Below are 20,847 nucleotides of genomic sequence, written 5' to 3'. Positions count from 1 at the left end.
ATGATACAGCATTCATTATGGACATGCTAAAACGCATTGGCTGGAAATCAACCCTGTGTAATGCTAAAAAGGAAAGTACAGGATGTGTGGTAGTGCACACATGTAATTCCAGGAGTCTAGAAGTAAAGACAACAGGATCAAGAGCTTAAGATCATCTTTAGCTTTATATTGGGGACCAGTATGGGATACATAAGACCTTACGTAAAAAAATAACACAGAAAGTAAGGGTTCTGGAGAGTGATGGAGCCGGGCAGTGGTAGTGTACACCTTTAATCCTAGCACTTGGGAGTCAGAACCAGGTGGACCTCTGTGAGTTTGAGGTCAGCCTCTCTACAAAGAGAGTTCCAGGACAGTCAGGGCTATTACACAGAGAAACCCTGTCTTGAAAAACCAAAGAGAGAAAGAGAGACAGACAGACAGACAGACAGAGACAGAGACACCGAGAAAGATAGACAGAGAAAGACAGAGAGACAGACAGAGAGACAGAGACAGACAGAAAGACAGAGACAGACAAGAGAGAGACAGAGACAAAGAGATGTAGTAACTGTTTTCTTTGTGACAAGTATGGTAGCCTTAGGAAATTGCACATCTGTACATGGTGTGTGTGTGTGTGTGTGTGTGTGTGTGTGTGTGTTTTGCCTGCATGTATGCACATGTATCGTGCATATGCAGTGCCAGAGGAGGCCAGAAGAGGGCATGAAATCCCCTGGAACTTGAGTTACAGATGGTTGTGTGCTGCCTTGGAGTGCCATGAGTCAAACCTGGATCCTCTGAAAGAGCAGCCACAGCTTTTACAGGCTGAGCCACCTTTCCAGCCCCAGTCTCTTGAAGTTGTTTTCATTTGTTTGTCTGTTTGTTTGTTTGGTTGGTTGGTTTTTTGAGACAGGGTTTCTCTGTGCAGCCTTTGCCATCCTGGACTCACTTTGTAGACCAGGCTGGACTCGAACTCACAGCGATCCGCCTGCCTCTGCCTCCCGAGTGCTGGGATTAAAGGCATGTGCCACCACGCCCGGCTTGTCTGTTTGTTTTTTGATAGGATATAACTGTACAGCACTGGCTGTCCTGAAACTCACTATGTAGACCATTTGTTTTGTTTGTTTGAGACAGGGCCTTACTACGTAAATGTGGCTAACTTGGTACTTGTGATGTAGCTTAGGTTAGTCTTGAACTTGAGACAGTTCTATTTTAGCCTTCTGAGTGTTGGGACATGGCTTTGTTTGTTTGTTGTTATTGGTTTTGTGTTTTTTTGGGGGGGTTTGTTGTTTTGTTTTGTTTTAGACAGGGTTTCTCTGTGTAGCCCTGGTTGTCTCACTCTGTAGACCAGGCTGGCCTCCAACTCAGAGATCTGCCTGCCTCTGCCTCCTGAGTGCTGGGATTAAAGGCATGCACCACCACTGCCCAGGTCTATTGTTTTTGTTTTTTCTTTCTCTTTTTAAAAAAGTATTTATTTATGTGTACGAATGCTCTGTTTGCATGTACACCTGCAGGACAGAACAGGGCATCAAGTCCCAACATGGATGGCTCTGAGCCACCATGTGGTTACTGGGAATTGAACTCAGGACCTCTGGAAGCACTCTTAACTGCTGAGCCATCTCTCCAGCTTCCTGTTTTTGCTTTTTTTCAAGACAGGGTTTCTCTGCATATCCCCTGCTGTCCTGGAACTTGCTCTATACACCAAGCTGGCCTTAGACTCAGAGCTCCACCTGTCTCTGCCTACTGAGTGCTGGGATAACACATGTGTGCCACCCCTGGCCTGGCTGGGACAGTTGTCAAAATATGATTGGACAGTGCTACAGCCCACCTTGCTCCCCTTTGCTCTATGGTTTTATCCTTTAAATATACAATATAGCTTCCCATCAGGGAGGTAGTTCAAATGCCGAGCTGACCGCCTCCCTGGGAGCAAGCACGGGCAGAAAGTAAAGCTTGCATATTTTTTTTTAAAGCTTCCATCTCTGAAGTAAGTTTTCTCAGCTTCCTCCCCAAACCCAACATTATTGTTATGTATCTGTATGCGTGTCTGTGTGGGCGTGTGTTCATGTACATGCAAGTACCTGAAGAAGCCAGAAGATACTAGATTCTCTGGAATTGAACTTATAGGCAGTTGCGAAGTATCTGCTGTAGGTGGTAGAAACTGACCTCAGATCCTCTCCTAGAGCAGTAAGCCATCTTAACCACTGCCATCTCTCTTCCTCCGGTTCAGCTGTTTTGAAACAAAGTCTCACTGGACAGCCCAGTTGGCTCTGAACATAAGATCTTCCTTCCTGCCTTGGCTCCCTGGTTCTGAGATATCTGATGAGCACTGCGGTGTCTGGTTTACAGTGAGTTGCCATAGACTGAACTGGTGATAACAAAATAGTCAAGGGCAAAACTGTGTGACTGAATGCTTTTTTAAAAGTGACATTTATGTCACGTGTGTGCATGCACGTGTGCACACGTGAGCCTGTGGATGTGTGCTGCAGCCTCTGTATGAAAAGTAGAGGACAGCTTGGGCCATTCAGTCCTCTCCTTCTGCCATCTGGGTCAAACGGATTGAACCCACGTCATCGGGTTTGGTGGCGAGCACCTTTATCCGCTGAGTCATCTCAGTGGCCTGTGAGCGGGTGACTTTAAAGGAGAGCAAAGGTTACTGGGAGATCCTTGAAGTCCCAGAAGTGATCTACTTTCTACAGTTGATCTCTTTCTATGAGCTTTTTCTTCTCCCTACAAATATCAACTCTCCTCTGTTTCCAAAAAGACTTTCTTGTGATGCTGGGCCACTTTCCTATTGCTGTGGTAAAAACATCACGACCAGGGAAACTTATAAAAGAAAGCATTTAATTGGGCTTACAGTTCCACAGTGTTAGGGGCCATGCGGGCAGAGTGAAGAGGAGCAACTGAGAAATCACATTTCCAGCCACAACAGGAGAGGACATTGTGAGTGACAAGAGACTATTGAAACCTCAAAGCCTACCCTGGGTCTGGTGCCCTCTTCTCACTGCTGTGGGCATTGCGCACACACACACTGGTGAAACACTCATGCACATAAAATAAGTAAATAATTTTTTTTACATTTTTCTCTTTTGGGGGAGGATCTGAGTGTTGCGACAGTCTCATAAAGCGGCCTTGACTGGACTAGAACTGGCTAAATAGAACAGACTGGCAGTGAATTTGAGAGCTGGGATTACAGCTGTGCCCCCCACGATACCTGGCTCTGTCTCTTTGTTTGAAGTCTATGTTAGCATAACTATTTGAGCCATGAAGAAGAAGCTCTCTAAGGATTATAGGGTTTTCTGTTTTATTTTATTTTCTTGGTGATAATATTGTTAAGATTCTCTCTTTTTTAAAGATTTATTTATTATGTATACAGTGTACACCTGCACACCAAAAGGGCATCAGATCATATTATGTGGTTGCTGGGAATTGAACTCAGGACCTTTGGAAGAGCAGCCAGTGCTCTTAACCTGTGAGCCATCTCTCCAGCCCCTTTTCTGTCTTCTTTATAGAGCTCATTAAACTATCTCTATTGTTAAGATTTTATTAACAATAATAATGAAGCTGGGTGTGGTGACACGGGCCTTTAATCCTAGCATCTAGGAAGCAGAGGCAGGGGGATCTCTGTGAGTTTGAGGCCAGCCTGGTGTACAAAGCAATACCAGGACAACCAGGACTACAGGAGAAACCCTGTCTCGAAAAACAAACAAAACAAAATGGACAAGAAATGAAAGTATCAGTGCTGCACAATTTAATTTAGTGGTTTTACTCAGTTGCATATACATATTGAGGCACAGTTCTTCAATATGTTGCTACGGTGATGTTTTTAGATTATCTTTAGTGTATATGTCAAACTGCTGCAGCTACTAAACCAGTTTTCAGTTACTCTTCTTCTTTTTTTTCTGTATTTTTCTTTTTTAAAGATTTATTTATTATTTATTCAGTGTTCTGCCTGCATATAACACCTGCAGGCCAGAAGAGGACACCAGACTTGATTATAGACAGCTGTGATCCACCATGTGGATGCTGGGAATTGAACTCAGGACCTTCGGAAGAGTAGTCGGTGCTATTAACCTCTGAGCTATCTCCCCAGCCGCTTTTCTGTCTTCTTTATAGAGCTCATTAAACTATCTCTTTCATCACACACTTTGGCTAAGAAGAGAACGGTAAATTCTCTGCTTTATCAGCTTTCCTTTGGCTTATGTTAATGATCTCAGTTGTCATCCCTACATGACTGTGCTAAAAATATATGTTCATTGTTTTAGTCCAGTTCTCAGGAAGCAGAGCCCGAGATGGGAGTTCATTGTTTTCTTTCTTTCTTTCTTTCTTTCTTTCTTTTTCTTTTTTCTTTTTTTTAATGGTTCTTTGAGACAGGGTTTCTCTGTGTAGCCCTGGCTGGCCTCGACCTCACAGCGATCCACCTGCCTCTGCCGCCCGAGTGCTGGGATTAAAGGCGTGCGCCACCACCGCCCGGCGAAGATGGGAGTTCTTATGCCATCAAAGTTATTGAGAATGACCTCAGGTGAAACCCTTAAGAGAGAGGCTACAATAGGATAGGGAAGAGGCTAGGCAAAAATGAAGGTCAGTTAGGCTCAGTCAATGTTTTAGCGCTGTGAGGAGACACCATGACCACGGCAGTTCTTATAAAGGAAACCATTTAATTGGGGCTGGCTTACAGTTTCTCCTCATAGCGGGAAGCATGGCGGCAGGCAGGCAGACATGATGGCTGAGAGTTCTACATCTGGATCTGAAGGAAGCAGGAAGAGAAACAGAGCAACTGGGCCTGGCCTGGGCTTCTGAAATCCCCAAAGTGAAACAAGAAACTAATAAAACAACAATTTTATTTAACCCAACAAGTTCCCAAGTAATTGACACCGAGAGGCTATGATTTATTTAATTGACTTAAATGCACAATAAGTTGTGTTGTTATTAAGAAAGTAAATCCCACAAAGTGAGTCCAGGACAGCCAAGGCTACACAGAGAAACCCTGCCTCAAAAAAAAAAAAATTAAATCCCCTCTCCCTTGGGAGAGGGAGAGAACACAGTCTGAGTGGACTCTATAAAAAAATAAAATAAAATAAAGTAAGAAAGCAAATCCCAAATTGTTCGATTTTACCAGTGAAAACTCAGGAGCTAGATGCTGGAGTGAAAACCTGCTAGCTCAGAGAGGCAGAGAAAGCACCCAGTTGACCTTCCTACTCAGTTCATGTCCCAGAGGAAAAAGCAAAAAACCCAAAGCCAAAAACTTGCCAGCTCACCAGACAGTCCAGGAAGAAAAAGCCAAAAGCTAAAAGCCAAAAAGCTCCTTCTTCTCCACACTGTCTTAAACATCCTTCTCTCAAAGTCCTCCCTTCCTCCTTAACCCTGCCAGCTGGTTTCTCGCTCCACCTCTTGACCTAGGGTTAACTTTATTAAATCCTGTGTACAGAATGCTCAAGGATTAAAGGTGTGTGCTAGGCCTGAGCCACACCATAGTTACCTGTTTACAATAAACATTAAGTTCTTGGATTAAAGGTGTGTTAGGGTTTGAACCATACCAAACAGAATGAGTTTTTCCCCCGGGGGGTGCGGGGCGGGGTGGGGGGTGGCACACGCCCTTAATCCCAGCACTTAGGAGGCAGAGGCAGAGGCATGCGGATCACTGTGAGTTCAAGGCCAGTCTGGTCTACAAAGCAGTCCAGGATAGTCAAGCCTACACAGTGAAACCCTGTCTTGAAAAAAAAAATGAGGTTTTTACAGTTCACAATCTTGGGGTTCACACTGGGATCAAATATGCTGCAACAACTGGGTATTCTATTCTATTCTAGTCCTGTAAAATAATCTAACTACCTCCCAGCCAAAATCCCCATAACACTTGCGTTCATGGCCTTCTATACTCCAGCTGCCTCTCATGTGTCCTCTTCCCTCCTCATGGCTGAAGCCCTCTCTCCTGTTTGCCTCCTCCCCTCATTGAGATCGGAGATCCTACCCTATTCTCTCTATTTCCCAGTTACTGGCTGGCCAGCTTTTGACTGACAAGTCAGAGAATAAATAGCGAGCAATGTTTACACAAACTTGAGACAGGAGAGTCTTAGAATATGCATTCCAATGTCATGGCCAGGTTGAAACCGGATAATGGGATAGAGAAATCACCATTTGAATAAACTTTACACAGTTTGGCACAATAACACTATGCCAACACCAAAGCCTACCACCCCAGTGATACACTTCCTCCAACAAGGTTACATCCACTCCAAAAAAGGCCACACCTCCTAATCCTTCCCAAGTAATCCTTCCCACTCCCTAATGACCATGCATTTAAGTATATGTGCCTATGGGGGACATTCCTATTCAAACCACCACAGGGGGCTATGCTAAGCCCCTGGTTGGGCCTGGGGAATTTATCTTGCCTCGAGGCAAGCCTTCTTCCTGTCCACATCTGTCCAAATCGTCTAGTCATCAATTTATAAGCTCTCAAGGAGGTAGAAAAGTAGAGGGAGCTACAACCTCCTAGTTGAGTAGCTCCCAACATTCAAGGTCAGTTCCCCCAAGTAGAGGGAGGCCAGGCTGCACCGGTGGCAAATCAAGGGTCACAGTCTGTGCAGAGTTGGGTAACACGCATTAAGTGAGGTCTAGGCAGGACACTAACGTTGGTTTTGTGAGGTTCGGTTAGTTAAAGCTAGACAACGTAATCGGTAAATCTTTTACTTAACCACTGTGCAGTGTGCTCATAACCTGATGAAAAGAAACAAACACTCAAAACTCACACTCTTGCCCTCGGATGCCCCTCGCTTGCACAACCACCTGCATCTAGTGAAGAGGAAGGTACCAATCTATATACTGAATATTAATGAACATTCATTTCCTCTCTTTAAATTTAAAAGAGAAACACAAACACTGTAATATTTTCTTGCTGAACCTCAGCAGGTCATTTTACACGCCCCATTTGAAAGGTCACTACACCACTCTTTAATACTCTGGAAATACAACCTAAGATGGTTTGTGAGACTAAAAACACCGATCTACACCTTTCCACACCCCTTTCCGATCATGTCTGGCCTTGGCTTCTGTGTTCCCCCAGTTTCTTCAGACAATACACAGGCACCTCCATGCTCACTAGTGTCCCCTCCATGCTCACTAGTGTCCCCTCCATGCTCACTAGTGTCCCCTCCATGCTCACTAGTGTCCCCTCCATGCTCACTAGTGTCCCCTCCATGCTCACTAGTGTCCTCTCCATGTTCACTAGTGTCCCCTCCATGCTCACTAGTGTCCCCTCCATGCTCACTAGTGTCCCCTCCATGTTCACTAGTGTCCCCTCCATGCTCACTAGTGTCCCCTCCATGCTCACTAGTGTCCCCTCCATGCTCACTAGTGTCCTCTCCATGCTCACTAGTGTCCCCTCCATGCTCACTAGTGTCCCCTCCATGCTCACTAGTGTCCCCTCCATGCTCACTAGTGTCCCCTCCATGTTCACTAGTGTCCCCTCCATGCTCACTAGTGTCCCCTCCATGCTCACTAGTGTCCCCTCCATGCTCACTAGTGTCCCCTCCATGCTCACTAGTGTCCCCTCCATGCTCACTAGTGTCCCCTCCATGCTCACTAGTGTCCCCTCCATGCTCACTAGTGTCCCCTCCATGCTCACTAGTGTCCCCTCCATGCTCACTAGTGTCCCCTCCATGCTCACTAGTGTCCCCTCCATGCTCACTAGTGTCCCCTCCATGCTCACTAGTGTCCCCTCCATGCTCACTAGTGTCCCCTCCATGCTCACTAGTGTCCCCTCCATGCTCACTAGTGTCCCCTCTTTCTAGCCCTGTCTTCCTGACCATGGTCTAGATGTATTATTAAAACTGATTAATGTTTATGCAAACCAAACATAAACTAAAATATCCAAAAAGGGTACAAATGAAAATTTTCCTCTTGTGTCTGAAATAACTACTGTGTTCTGTCTAAACAAATGTTGTAAGGTTACTGTGACCCTCAGCTAACATTGATGTGATTATGGTTTTTGTGGGGTTTGCCTTTAAAACCACTGTACCCTTGAACTTCAATACCAAGAGTCTGAGGCCTTAGCTAAAACTAAAAGTCTATTATAATTTTTAAAAATTGTAGCCAGGCATGGTGGTGCACACTTTTAATCCCAGCACTTGGGAGGCAGAGGAAGGTGGACTGCTGTGAGTTTAAGGCCAGCCTGGTCTACAGAGTCCAGGACAGCCAAGGCTACACAGAGAAATCCTGTCTCGAAAAACCAAAATAAATAAATAAATAAATTGTATGTATATTAGTGTTTTGCCTGCATGTATATATGTGCACCATGGACATGCCTGGTGAGCACAGAGGTCAGAAGAGGGTGTTTGATGCCCAGACAGATGGCTGAGACACCACATGGGTGCTCTCAATGAGAGCAACAAATGCTCTAAACTACTGAGCCATCTCTCCAGCCCCTCCAAGGACTCATTCATATATATATGAATGCAGTTAAGGTTTCTTTTCTTTCTTTCTTTTTTGGGAGAGGGGCAGATTTCAAGATAGGGTTTCTCTGTGTAGCCTTGGCTGTCCTTGGACTCACTTTGTAGATCAGGCTGGCTTCGAATTTACAGAGATCTGCCTGCCTCTGCTTCCTGAGTGCTGGGATTAAAGGCATGTGCCACCGTGCCCGGCTCTTTCTTTCTTTTTTTAAGTTTTCTTTATTTATTATTATGTATACAGTGCTCTACCTGCATGTACATCTGCAGATCAGAAGAGGGCATCAGATCACATTATAGATGGTTAGTTATGAGCCACCATGTGGTTGCTGGAAATTGAACTCAGGATGTCTGGAAGAGCAGTCAGTGCTTTTTGTTTGTTTATTTTTTTGAGACAGGGTTTCTCTGTGTAGCCTTAACTGTCCTGTACTCACTTTGTAGATCAGGCTTGCTTTGAATTGACAGAGATCTGCCTGCCTCTATCTCCTGAGCGCTGGGATTAAAAGTGTGTGCCACCACCACCGGGCTTTGGACTCATTCTTTTTTTTTTCTTTCTTTCTTTTTTTTTTTTTTTTTTTTTTTTGGTTTTTTCGAGACAAGGTTTCTCTGTGTAGCCTTGGCCATCCTGGACTCACTTTGTAGACCAGGCTGGTCTCGAACTCACAGCGATCCGCCTGCCTCTGCCTCCTGAGTGCTGGGATTAAAGGCGTGCGCCACCACGCCCGGCTGGACTCATTCTTTTTAACTATTTATTTATTTATATTTTTATGTGTGCTGGTGTTTTGCTTGCACATATGTCTGTGTTTGATCATCAAGACTCCCCAGGAACTACATGGCTGTGAGCTGCCATGTGGGTGCTGGGAATTGAAATCTGGTCCTTTGAAAGAGCAGCCACTTTCCAGCCCCAGCCCCTGGGTCTCTTATACTCTTTTGTTTTGTTTTGTTTTTCAAGACAAGGTTTCTCTGTGTCGTATTGGCTGTCCTGGACTCTCTTTGTAGATCAGGCTGGCCTCGAACTCACAGTCATCTGCCTGCCTTTGCCTCCTGAGTGCTGGGATTAAAGTTGTGCCCCACCATGCCCAGCATGAGTCTCTTATACTCTTTATTTTGTTTTGTTTTGTTTCTTTTTTTGAGACAGGGTTTCTCTGTGTAACAGCCCTGCCTGTCCTGGAATTCCCTCTGTAGACCAAACTGGCCTTGAACTCACAGCGATCTGCCTGCCTCTGCCCCAAGGTGTGTAACGCCATGCCCTGCTGGTCTCTTATACTCTTAATGGGCTTCATTAGCATTGTTGTCTGTACTTTTCTCAAGTGGATTATTTCATTAGCTTGAGGGTGAAATATGATAAGGCTTTAATGTGGTTTACTGTAATGGTGAAGCCATGAAAAGAAGTACATAAAAGAGCCGGGCATGGTGGCGCACGCCTTTAATCCCAGCACTCGGGAGGCAGAGGCAGGCGGATCGCTGTGAGTTCGAGGCCAGCCTGGTCTACAAAGTGAGTCTAGGACAGCCAAGGCTAACATAGAGAGACTCTGTCTCGCAAAACCAAAAAAAAAAAAAAAAGTACATAAAAAAAAAAAAAAAGAAATAAGGCAGGCATGGTGGCCCACACCTGTAATAACAGCACTTTTGAACTCTGTGAGTGCAATGCTAGCCTGGACTACAAAGCAAGTCCAGGATAGCCAAGGCTACACAAAAACCCTGTCTCGACAAAAAACAAACAACCCCCCCAAAAAAAAGAAAGAAAGAAAGAAAGAAAGAAAGAAAGAAAGAAAGAAAGAAAGAAAGAAGAAATTATCATGGGGTGACTTGCTTTGCTAGAGTAAGTACATTTCGGGGATGCAGTTACAGTGTTGTTAATACATGTGAAATCTAGTCACTATATTCTTCTTTAATATACAGTTTTGTTCACACTAATTTCTCCTTATTGACACGTTATAACAGAAAGGTTGAAGCCAGACTACAGGATCTTCTCCATAACATCACTGAGCTCATTCTATTTTTTCAAGACAGGATTGCCCTGTGTAGCTTTGGATTCGCTTTGTAGACCAGGCTGGCCACAAACTCATAGAGATCCACTTTCCTCTGCCTCCCAGTGCTGGGATTACAGGTGTACACCACTGTGCCTGGCTGAACTAATTTTTTTTTTTTTTAAATTTAAGTTTACTTTTATCTTACATGTATGGGTGTTTAGCCTGCAAGTACATCTGTGCACTGCTTGCATGCAGTGCCTGTGGAGGCCAGAAGAGGGCAGCAGACAGCTGCAAGCAGCTCTATGGGTGCTGGAAATCAAACCTGGGTCCTCTGGAAGAGCAACCCGTGCGCTTAATATCTAGGCCATTGATCCAGCCCATGGGTTACTAATTTTGATGAAACAATACTTTACATTTTCAGCAGAGCCACATTGTAGTGCTCACTATGTAGCCTGGAATGGCCTATAAGTCACTATGTAGACCAGGCTGGCCTCACAGAGATTTGCCTGCCTCTGCTTCCTGAGTGCTAGATTAACAACTCGTTATTTTGCAGCCTTTCTTTTTAATGCAATATTAAAGCCAGACTAAATTGTTTGCATGGGGTTACTGGCCTGTTATATGAACATACTTAAAAGTCTGCCAATGTGGATTCATTAGGCAATTTCCTTTTATAAAAGGTACTGCATACTTGAGTTGACACTGGCTGTTCCAGACCCAGCAGGTGACTCTTACTAGTATGCAGTATTGACAGATGGCATTTGGGGAACAGGAAAAAAAAAAAAAAAAGAACTGTTTCTTCAAGGGAGTGATGATCTTTTAGCCATGAATGTAAAGATAATTGCTTATCAAAACTAAGTGCAGCTGAAATATTTCCACACTTCTCCTATTTTATTGCTGAAAGTGACATGTCTCCATTAAACAATTCAAGGACACTGACATTTAGAACCAAAATTGTTGAGCCTCCTAGAAAAATTTCCAAATGAACACTTAAATTGAAATTTTATTATTATATTAATTTATTTTTATGTGTGAAATTTTTTTGCTTGCATGTACGTACGGGCATCACATTCCTACTTGGTGCCTTCAGAGGTCAGACAAGGGCACTGAGGCTCTTACAATCGGGGCTATAAATGGTTGTGAGCCTTCATGTGGGTGCTGGGAATCAAACTTGTGCCTTCTGAAAGAGTAACCAGTGCTCTAAGTCACTGAGCCAGTCCTATAAATAAATAAAAATTTAAAATATTTATTATAGGCAGAGGTAGGTGCATCGCTGTGAGTTCGAGGCCAGCCTGGTCTACAAAGTGAGTCCAGGATGGCCAAGGCTACACAGAGAGACTCTGTCTCGAAAAACCAAAATAAAATAAAATAAAATAAAATAAAATATTTATTATGAGACAAAGCCTCAAAATACAACACAGTCTGGATTCAAACTTGTGACCCTTTGCCTCTGCCTCCGTAATCTCAGATTGCCACCATGCCTTGCTTCTGTACCTTTCTGAGAAAGGTTTTTCATCAGAGGTAGACATGAAAATCAAGAATTAAATTGACTATAAAGCCAGATGTCAGGGCCAGGAAGATGGTTCAGCAGGTAAAGATGTTTGCTACCGGGCTTGAGAGCTTGAGTTTGGTCCCTGGTATCCAGATGGTAGCAAGAAAGAACTAAGTCCTGCTAGCTGTCCTCTGACCTATACACACATATAAAATTACAGAATAAACTAATTAAAATAAAAGCCAGATCTTTAAGTAGCTTGATAAATGAGATGTCAAACCAAGTTTAATAACAATAACAATAACTAGTATTTTTAGTGAGAGTGAGAGAAAAATACTTGCATACAACTAATGAAATAATTAGAATCCATCTTCCTACCTGGCAGGGTGGTACACACCTTTAATCCCAACACTCAGGAGGCAGAGGCAGGAGGATCTCTGAGTTCGAGGCCAGCCTGGCCTACAAAGCCAGTCCAGGACAGCTAGGGCTGTTTCACAGAGAAACCCTGCCTCAAAAAAAAACAAAAAACAAAAAACAAAAAAAACAAAAAAACCAAAAACAAAAACATAAAACAAAAAACAAAACAAAACAAAAATTAACACAAGAGGTGGCGTATGCCTTTAATCCTGTCAGGCCAACAGAAACTCTGGGCAGATGGCTAACTGTGGTGTCTATTCACATCCCGAAGAGCACGCTGGCCTCCACCTGTCACAGAACCCATGCTGGCGTCCTGGCTCCTCTCGGCTCTTCTCACCCTGCCCTCGACCCTGAACTTCTCATTGCTAGGTCACCCTGTCATTCAGCCACGCTCCCTCTTGGTCCTGGCTCTCGCTTCTCTTTGTTCTCTTGGTCACACCTCACTCAGCCTCCTTCACTGCCCTTCTCCTCCTCTCCTGCCTCCCCCCAGCCCTCATGGCCCGATGCCATCTACCAGCTATATTTAGTCTACTCTTTTCTCCCTCTCCTTTGGACTCTTGCAGATGCTCCTGCGTGCACTCTCCCTCATATCTACAGTAAGTCTTTTCTCCTCAACCACACCTTGGAGCCACCATGTACTCACTCTATACACCTGGCGCTGAAACCCCCACTTCATACAAATCCCAGCACTCAGGAGACAGACGCAGGAGCGAGTATCTCTGTGACTTCAAGGCTAGCCTGGTCTACATAGCAATGTTTCAGAACTGCCAAAGCTACATACAAAGACCTTGCCTCAAAAAGCAAACAGACAACCAGACACCTTTAATCCCAGCACTCGGGAGGCAGAGGCAGGTGGATCACTGTGAGTTCGAGGCCAGCCTGGTCTACAAAGTGAGTTCCAGGACAGCCAAGGGTACACAGAGAAACCCTGTCTCGAAAAACCAAAATAAATAAAGAAAAATAAAAAGACAAAAAAAGAAACTAACATACATAAAGCACACAATTGCAAAAAGAAGTAAGTATTCAGGGCCAACTCTTGGAAGTGTTCATGCCCTGAAGCAGGTTGGAGAACACTGAGGAGCGTTATGCCCAGATCACTAAAGACCACCAGGAATCCGAAGCCATATGCAAAAGCAAGGAGCTTTTCTTTTTTTTTTTTTTTTTTTTTTTTTTTTGGTTTTTCTAGACAGGGTCTCTCTGTGTTAGCCATGGCCGTCCTGGACTCACTTTGTAGACCAGCCTGGCCTCGAACTCACAGCGATCCGTCTGCCTCTGCCTCCCAAGTGCTGGGATTAAAGGCGTGTGCCACCACGCCCGGCTACGCAAGGAGCTTTTATTCAAACTTGAGCCTATACTTTTGAGCCTCACCGACTCAGCAGATCGGTAGCGAGAGCCTCAACCGTTTGTTAGGCAGGGTTTTTATTGCGGTTACATCAAGGACCGGTAGTTTCCAGTTTGGCAGTTACAGGATTGGTTGGCGCTAGGGGATTGATTGGTCGAGCCTGACCGAGAAATGCTTAAACAATCTATTGATAACATCTGGGGACATTAGGTACTTGATTGGTTCTAGACTCGGGTCGTTCCTTCCTGGAACCTTTTGTGGCTTTTCCATCAACAGAGGTGAATTTAGGGACAGGCACCATCTTGAGCACTGGGCATGGAAGGAGCAATCTTCCCTGGTGCCATTTCTTCAGATGATGTCAGCCCACCATGAAATTCTGTAGCTTCTTCTTAGGCACTTGCAGCCTCACCATTTTCTATTTGTGTGGTCATGCTGTAACTCATCACCCAGATTTCCTAACAGGTGTGAAGACAGACGCATGAGTCACAATGAGCTCTTCCATGCCTAGCAGAATTCCTGGAGCATTCGGTAATAAATATTTATTGAGCAAACAAATGAATAAATAAACTGGAGCCGGGCGTGGTGCCGCTCGCCTTTAATCCCAGCACTTGGGAGGTAGAAGCAAGTGGATCTCTGTGAGTTCGAGGCCAGCCTCGTCTACAAGGTGAGTACAGGATAGCCAGGGCTACACGGAGAGTCCTGGATAGCCAAGGCTACACAGAGAAACCTTGTCTTGAAAAACAAAACAAAACAAAACAAAACAAAAGAACAAAAACAAATAATTCTAAGATTATACCTTTAAAGATTGTTTTATTATATTTAGTATATGTAATATAATTATATTATTTTAGAAAGATTATTATTTTTTTAAAAAGGCTGAATTTGAATTGTCTGCTTCTTTCAAAAAGTTATTCAACCTGGATAGTCGATTCACATGCATGGTAAACAGCAGTATGTGTTAAAGAAGTACAAAAACATATATGTTGGTAGACTGCTTGCCTAGCATGCTCAAAGCCCTGGGTTAAAACCTCGCTGACACGCAGACCAGGCATGGAGGCCATCTCTGCGCTTGAGAGGTGGGGGCAAGAGGACCCAAAGTTCAACGTCTTCCTCCAGGACTTTATGAGTTTGAGGCCAGCCTGGGCTACACGAGACACAGTCTCAAAAAAGGGAGAGAAAATGACTTCCCTCCTACTTAATCCTCTACTCCTCTTCTCAAATGCACTCCCATTGGCCAGCCTGTCGGCTGTCTTTCCAGAGCTATGCTATGGTATATATGCACACATGCAAATTATAGAATAAGCAGTATTCATAGAGATGAGGAAATGCATAACAGGCTAGGGAACCAAGTGGGGCAATTTCCCCGCCCCCCCCTTTTTTTCTTAGAAATAATTTGGAATTAATTCCATGGGAGTCTGTATTTATCTGTCTCCCTTTTCATTGTTATTGACTACATATAATAATCCTTCTGGCCTGTTGTGGTAACATACACCTGTAACCCCAACACTTCACAAGTTCAAGACCAGCCTTGGTTACATAGAAAGTTCAAGGCCAGAGCCGGGCGTGGTGGCGCACGCCTTTAATCCCAGAACTCGGGAGGCCAGAGGCAGGTGGATCGCTGTGAGTTCGAGGCCAGCCTGGTCTACAAAGTGAGTCCAGGACAGTCAAGGCTACACAGAGAGACCTTGTCTCGAAAAACCAAAAAACAAAAAAACAAAAAAAAAAAAGAAAGAAAGAAAGAAAGAAAGTTCAAGGCCAGATTAGACTACACAAGCCTTTGTCAATAAATAAATAAATAAATAAATAAATAAATAAATAAATAAGGAAAGAAAAGAAGGTGGGTGTGTTGGCAGAAGCCTTTACTCCCAGCAACAGGCAGATTTCTATTGGAGGTCAGCCTGGTCTATATAATGATTTCTAAGACAGCCTCAGCTACTTAGTGAGATTTGGTCTTTAAAAAAAAAGGCCTCAAGGCCAGGCTAGTCTACAAAGCAAGTTGAGGACAGCCAGGGCTATTACACAAAGAAACCCTGACTCCAGAAAAACGAAACAAAACAAAAAACAAAAGGCTGGAGATGAGGAGCAGTTGGTAGAACCTTAACATACATAAGACCCTGGGCTCTCTTCCCAGTACCGCACAGACAGGCCGTGGAGGCACAGTTGTAACCCCAGCACTCTGGAGGCGGAGACAGCAAGACCAAGAGTCCAAAGTCATCCTCAATGACTTTTAGGCTAATCTGAGAGACTTAAGATGCTGTCCTAGCAACAAAACAGAGAAAAGATTCCTTTGGAATAATATTATATAATATTTATCGTATAGAAAGGGATAGTAAAACAAAGAAATTAGACACGGAAAGATAACCATAAGAAAGAAATTAACGGGGCTGGGTAGATGGGCCGGACAGACAGGTGTCTGGCATGCAGGCCAGAGGACCTGAGTTTGGATCCTCAGCAATGACCTGAAAATTGGTCATGGAGTCGGGCGCGAAGGCACACGCCTATAATCCCAGGACTCAGGGAGGCAGAGGTAGGCGGGTCTCTGTGAATTTGAGGCCAGCTTGGTCTACAAAGGGAGCCAAGGGCAGTCAAGGCTACACAGAAAAACCCTGTCTTGAAAAACCAAAACCAAACAAACCAACATAAAACAAAGCAACAACAACACAAAAAGAAAATTGAGCATGGTTGCACACATCTGTAATCCCAGCATTCTCAGACAGGTGAATCCTAAAAGCTCAACAGCCAGCCAGCCAATTGTTCAGTGAAAGACCCTGTCTCACAAATATAAAGTAGAAAGTGGTGAGGAAGACCTCACACTAGCCTCTGGCAGAGACATGCACACAAGCGTGTGCACATGCACACAAAATTTCTGAAGTAAAATTTGGTAAGTCAGTGTAAACATAGATATACAAAGCAAGGCGGGCGGTGGTGGCGCACGCCTTTAATCCCAGCACTTGGGAGGCAGAGGCAGGCGGATCACTGTGAGTTCGAGGCCAGCCTGGTCTACAAAGTGAGTCTAGGACAGCCAAGGCTACACAGAGAGACCCTGTCTCGAAAAACCAAAAAAAAAAAAAAAAAAAAAAAGATATACAAAGCAAAACATTTTGGCAATAAAATAATTTTTTTTAGCCTGAGGCAAGTTTATTTAAAGTGTGTGTGTGTGTGTGTGTGTGTGTGTGTGAGAGAGAGAGAGAGAGAGAGAGAGAGAGAGAGAGAGATATTAATGCCATCCAATCAGTGTTGATGGGGAACAGGAAAACCAGGTTTTCTCTTTAGCCTATTGTTGTTTCCTGAGACAGGCTCTTACTCTTTACCTGGAAGTGTTAGGGGTTGATCTGGTGTTGCTGATGTATTTGGGTTTTGTTGTTGTTGTTTTGGTTTTGTTTGTTTTGAGACAGGGTTTCTCTGCATATCCTTGGCTGTCCTGGTCTTGTGCTTTGTAGACCAGGCTGGTCTAAAACTTACAGCAATCCACTTGCCTCTGCCAACCTAAGTGCTGGACTTAAAGGTGTGTGCCACCAAGTCTGGCTTGCTAGTGTCTTGTTAACCACTAGTCTCTGAAGATCTTGTTACACCAAGTGATTCTGTGTAATTTTGTTCCTCAGTTATCTCTGATTGGCCACTAAAGCTGCAGACAACCTCGGATGGGCAGAAGAAAGTTAGGTGGAGTTTAGATGCCCCGGCTTGGAGTCAGAGAAGGACCATGAGGCCAGGAGAAAGATGGAAGGAAGGAACAAGATGGAGAAAGAGGATGTGGCCTGATGGAGCAGATCCAGCCCAGACAGGACAACTTACTGGCATGGAACTTGGGCTGTGTAGCTGGGAGATAGCTAAGCAGTTTACAGCATTGCTATCTGCCCAGCTCTAGTGCTTTAAGCTAGTAAAATAGATCACAGTTTCTCTGTGTCAATTAGTTCTAGTAGTCAGTGAGATTAAAGAAAAACTGTTGATTTTTTAGTCCATGGGACTTAGGCTATACAGTCCAAATTACCTCAGACTTATGGCAACCTCCCACCTCAACCGTCTCAAGTGCTGGGATCGTAAGACCATGCCATGATACCTGGGTTGCAGAAGGTTTTTTTTTTTTAAACAGTTCTTCTTCTGTACTTGCACACATCACTGCTTTTCAAAATGTAAATGTACTTTTTATTCTGCCAAGGACATTCTTCATAAAACTTGAGATTCTTATTCTAGAAATACCATCCATGAGAAGAGAATGGGATCTCTTAAAGACTTGCCAGTATCTATCAAAACAGTTTCTACTGAATACTGGTTAGAGAAATATTTATTTAGCTGGGCAGTGGTGGTTCTCGCCTTTAATCCTAGCACTTGGGAGGCAGAGGCTGGTGGATTGCTGTGAGTTCAAGGCCAGCCTGGACTACAAAGTGAGTCTAGGACAGCCAAGGCTCCCCAGAAAAACCCAGTCTTGAAAAACAAAACAAAACAAAATATATTTATTTAATGAAGGCTGGGAGCAGGGCAGTGGTGGTGCACGCCTTTAATCCCAGCACTCAGGAGGCAGAGGCAGGCGGATCTTTGAGGACAGGGTGGTCTATAGACCAAATGCTAGGACAGCCAGAGCTACAAAGAGAAACCCTGTCTCAAACAACAACAACAGCAGCTTGGAAAAGAGCAAAGGATGCTGGTTAATGTATATATATTCATATACATGTACACATATAATGTATATGTAATGGGAAGGTGCCACCACAGCATTGCCCACGCTCTCTGAGCAGGATGAACTGGAAGCCTGGCAGTAGAGGTTAATTTCCAAGCTGGAAGGAACACTTGAGGCTGTTACCATTTGACCCGGGAGTTAATCATTAACAAGTCATCTTCCTGTTATTGACTTACTTCAGACCTGGATGGACTGCCCTCACCTCTGCAAAGCCCTTGAGGAGACGAGATTTTGTTTGTGCTTCAAGCACAATAGCATAGCAGAGCTGTAACTTCATAGTGTTAGTTTATTAGCTACTATGCTTTCATTCTGCAATAGAAAGGAACTTCACCCCCCACCCCCTAGGCCCAAAGACTTTTCTAAAGTCAAATATTTCAAGTCCAATAATTTAAAAAACCTTTATTGTATATTGTTTTGGGGCAGGGGGGGTGTCACAGGTGGACATTGGAAGACAACTTTACAGACTCACTTCTTTCCTCCTACTTTATGTGAGCTCCAGAAAGCGGACTCAGGTCACTGGTGCTGCACAGTAAGCACCTGTACCCAGTGACTCATCTTTTTTTTTTTTTTTTGAGGTGTAAGTGGATTTTTATTGGGAAGGAAGTTGTCAACTTAAACAGCAGCAAACGAAGAATGCGTAAGGAAGCTCCCTGTTGTCACAGACAGATGTAACCTCCAGAACATGTGACATAGGAAACCTTTCAATCTGTGACCCCAAGCCCAGATGCACTGAGTGCTTTCCTATTCAATCTAACACTTCTGGATTCCTACTCAAAAGGAATATGTAGTAAGAACATGGAAAAGTTGCTTCGGAAAGGAAAACCCCAAAGAAAGGCCCACTGACCCATCTTAATAGCCCCAGGTTCAATTTTTTAATTATTATTTTTAAACTTTTTATTATTAAAAAAAAATTAAAGAAGCCAGGCAGTGGTGGTGCACACCTTTAATCCCAGTACTTGGAAGGCAGAGGCAGGCGGATCTCTGAGGGTGAGGCCAGGCTGGTCTACAGAGTGAGTTCCAGGACGACCAAGGCTACACAGAGAAACCCTGTCTTGAAAAACCAAAACCAACCAAACAAAAAATATTAGATATTTTATGTATTTATTTATTGAGACAAAGTCTTTCTATTATGTAGCTTTGTCTGTCCTGGAACTCACTATATAGACCAGGCTAGCTTCAGACACACAGAGATCCACCTGCCTCTGTCTCCCAAGTGCTGGGATTTAAGGCCCAGCTGGGTTTATTTTATGTGTATGAGTGTTTTACCTCATGTGGGCCACATGTGTGCCTGGTGCAGGAGGAGAACAGAAGAAGGCATCAGATAACGTGGAATTAGAGTGTGCACCACCATGTGGCACCCAAACCTAGGTCCTCCTGAAGAGCAGCAAGTACTCTTAGCCTCCGAACCATCACTCCAGCCCTATGTTTGTTCCTTATGATATGGAAGAAATTTAACTCATTAAGTATATGTTATTGATGGTTCGTAGGATGAATCAAGTGTTTGCCAGCAAACCTGAACCTGAGTTCAATCCCTGGGACTCACATGGCAGAAAAGAGCCAGTTTCCATATTGTTTTCTGGTCTCTAGGTACACACTATGACAAACATGCACACACCCCAAACACACACACAGAGAAAGGAAAACTAAAAGAGAGATGGGCTATTTTATCATTGGAGTGATAATAAAGTGGTCACCTAAAATATTGTATAGTTTCTTGTTATATTATTTTAATATACATCAAATATATATTAATTTAAAGAATGAGAGGAGGCAGCAGGTTCAGACCGAGCTTGAGTGCACTTGGGAAAAGGATCAGCGAACAGGCTGGACCAGTGCGCAGGCCAGAGACACCTAGGGACCCGTCTCGTGGAACAGATACTGGAAGGTTCACTCTTGTTTCCCCCTTTAACCTTTTTTCCCTCTTGTATAAGATAGTTGGGCTGAATAATAAAATTTAATTGTTAAGAAACAGAGCCAACATTTAAATATCTATTAAAACCTGACACATATGTACATTGTTTCAGGAGGTTTTCAAACGCTAATTTCAGTGCCTTGAGATCTGGTCACCACCCTTCCATGGCCATCTTTATAAATGTTGAACTATCTCCTGTGACTGTGTGATGATAAGGAATGCCCCCTAGTTATCCCTGATTGGCTAAATCAAGATGCTGAGGCCTATGACAGGGTAGAAGAGCGGGAGGAGACGTTTTAGGTTCCAGGGCTTGGGTTCAAGAGATGAGGGGAGAGGAGGAGAAAGCAGCAGAGCAGCAGGAGGGGAGGAAGCCAGAGAGAGGAGTTCTGATAAACCAAGATGGTCCAGGATGTACAGACAGATCGGCATGCGATTGGTACTAGGATTACAGTAGCTCAGAATCTGCCCAACATAGTACTTATAGCTTAAAAATAAATCAGTCTGTCTGGTCTGTCTGTGTCAGTCATTGGGGGAACTAGCTGGTTCCTTTGTCTCTGTCTCTGTCTCTATCTCTGGGGTACCCTTCCCCCTTTTCTTCTCTCCCCATGCTCATTTAATAAACTCTGCT

General features: G+C 44.0%; 1 long non-coding RNA gene across 1 annotated transcript; it reads right to left on the bottom strand.

Annotated features, from left to right (window-relative positions):
- Window positions 1-4,608: 4,608 nt before the first annotated feature.
- LOC311603779 lies at window positions 4,609-5,324 on the bottom strand. Its single transcript, XR_014781259.1, has 2 exons — window positions 5,229-5,324; window positions 4,609-4,766 (listed from the first exon to the last, which is right to left on the bottom strand). It is a non-coding gene; the product is annotated as an uncharacterized lncRNA (long non-coding RNA).
- Window positions 5,325-20,847: the final 15,523 nt, after the last annotated feature.

The sequence above is a fragment of the Acomys minous genome (genome assembly GCF_964271855.1).
Source record: "Acomys minous genome assembly, chromosome: 8".
Lineage (NCBI taxonomy): Eukaryota > Metazoa > Chordata > Mammalia > Rodentia > Muridae > Acomys > Acomys minous.
The sequence above is the reverse complement of the archived record's forward strand: the minus strand, read 5'-3'. Positions and strand labels throughout refer to the sequence as shown.